This window comes from Triticum urartu, chromosome 2 (genome assembly GCF_003073215.2).
Source record: "Triticum urartu cultivar G1812 chromosome 2, Tu2.1, whole genome shotgun sequence".
NCBI lineage: Eukaryota > Viridiplantae > Streptophyta > Magnoliopsida > Poales > Poaceae > Triticum > Triticum urartu.
The window spans coordinates 704,557,884-704,560,240 of NC_053023.1; the positions used below are offsets into that span (position 1 = coordinate 704,557,884).

A 2,357-nucleotide genomic window follows, 5' to 3' on the forward strand; every position below is an offset into this window, starting at 1 on the left:
GCACCCTAAAACCTATGGTTTAATGCAACAAGGGGCAGTTGATCCTACTTAATTAAGTACTGAGATACCCCGGCCCATGCATTAGGCGCAAGTACCCCATATGTCCTATTTTAGCAAAGTCATGCTAAAATTCACGGAAAATTTCAGCATGACCTTTGCTGAAAATAGGACATATGGAGTACCCGAATTTGCCGGAACGGAAGTTAATCAACATTCCGGCAAACTCAAGGGCCTCTCGGGCTACCTGCAAATTCATCACGACACAATGGTCGGAGACAAAACCCAGCAAACTAGCAAGATGATCATCATCTTTGCAAGTCATTACTTGTCAAACGCAGAAGTGCATAACACAAACTCACCGACATAGACACACATAACAGCCGCACAACAGCATAGACATTAAACATGTCCAGAGATCACAATCAACAAAGGTTTCCATCAGGTGTATTTCAGACTATTATTCCCATCCCGAGAAAAGCATCGACTTCAGAATATCCCCTTTTCAAAGAATGTGTTCTGTGATGAAAGCACTAGCGAATCATGTTAAAGCTAACCCTTACTTTTGACCATCAACTGTAACAACCGCATGCAGTACAGAGAAGTGTTGATGCAGGCATCAAACATTATAATGCCGCAGGGCAAGGTCTCAAGTTACATGATCAGTTGTGCTTGACTGAGAATTTTGACAGGAAAATTTTGACTGAAATTTTGACTGGAGTAACAAAGGCATAACAGTAGAAATTACAGGTGTAGATTGCTTTGTTCAACAAACTTCCTATCAGTCCAACAATGTTTCTAAATCTAAACTTTTTCAGTTAACAGAACCTAAACCTGACAATGTTCAGTTAACAGAAAGGGGGGGAAAGGGGAACCGGTGCAGCTCACCGAGAGGAAGACGATGGCGAGCTTGTGCGGGGCCGGGCTTGACGAGGTGACGCGGATCGACGGTGAGGCGTCGGTGTCGTAGAGGCGCCGGAGACCTTGCCCTGCGAGACAGAGACGGGTCCATCAGCCCCGGCGCAGGCGGGGGGCAAGGGGAGGAGTAGGAGGGGGAAGGGGAGGAGGAGGGTCGGGGGCGTACGGTGCTGCGTCGTTACTCAGCGCCGACGGCGAGGAGGAAGGCGAAGACGTTGAGGGTCGGGGCGGCGGGGGTGGGGGCGCGGGGGCGGCGGGGGCGTCGGGGGTGGAGTCTGGCGGGGGTGGGGGCGCGGGGCGGCGGGGGTCACTACAAGAATTTTGTTAATACATGACAGTTTGAATCCGTCACAGACATATGCAAAACCATCATGGTAGGCAATGCATGACGGATTAAAAATCTGTCATGTATATCACGTCATAATTTGACCACCACACACTGCATGAAGAATTCTTGACCGTCATGGATGGCACTTAACAGACATGCTGATAACGGAATTAACTTGTGTGCCACATCAAAAGCTGACATGGATGTGACGTGGCGGCCCATGAAGTAATCGGTCCAACAAGAATTTTGGCTCGTTAAATTTTATGTCCATCCAAGGCCCACTAGTTTTGATCTGAGGAATTAACCCATCTCATTTCTCCTCATCCACGCAAACTCTGAGCCACCACTAAAAAACGCAAATCTAAACCAGTATAAAATTTCCAAAAGATATATGCTCATATCATTAAATAAAAGCAATACATACATACACACAACACACATAATTACATGAAAAAAGAAAAACTTAAAAGTACAGATATTTCCGGACAATACATTTGTCAAGGACCAGCAAAACACAAGAAACTAAAAATACAAACACCGTATGCTAATTCTGTCAAGGGCGTGGTCACTCCGTGGATTTCTGGACGCAGATCCGGCCAACACCGCTGACATCATCAGAGATAGAACCTTATCCACCAATATCTTGCCTCAACCCGTGCTCGACATTGCCTGCACATCGACAAACCTGAGGACAACCTCAAAAAAATTGAAAGTAGAGAGGAAGGGGAACCTGATGGGGCGAGCGACTCAAAGCCTGTCGGGGTCGATGGATAATCCTGTTTTTTTGTGGTCGACGGAGAATCCGACTGCGTTAGGCGACGGATCCGGGGCTCATGGCGACGAAGGACTGCAGCGTCCCAGGACGGTGCATCCCCGCAGTTCAGCACACCAACGAAGGGGTCGCTCGCTCCCTGCAGCGACCTGCATCGACCAGACCGACGTTGCAGGGACTAGATCAGGCCCGTGGGGAGAGAAAGGGGCAGGGGAGCCTAGAGGTGAGGGAAGGGGATGGTGGTGGTTGCAGTAAACGTGGAGGGAGGGAGGACGCCCATGGCGGCGCCGTGATCCGCCAATAGTTGCCGTGGACTCGCAGATCTCGGCGGGATCCGGCCAA

General features: G+C 49.3%; 1 long non-coding RNA gene across 1 annotated transcript; it reads right to left on the minus strand.

The window, feature by feature from the left end:
• Positions 1-1,617: 1,617 nt before the first annotated feature.
• Positions 1,618-2,064, minus strand: LOC125534223. Its single transcript, XR_007294425.1, has 2 exons — positions 1,974-2,064; positions 1,618-1,912 (listed from the first exon to the last, which is right to left on the minus strand). It is a non-coding gene; the product is annotated as an uncharacterized LOC125534223 (long non-coding RNA).
• Between the last annotated feature and the right edge of the window lie 293 nt (positions 2,065-2,357).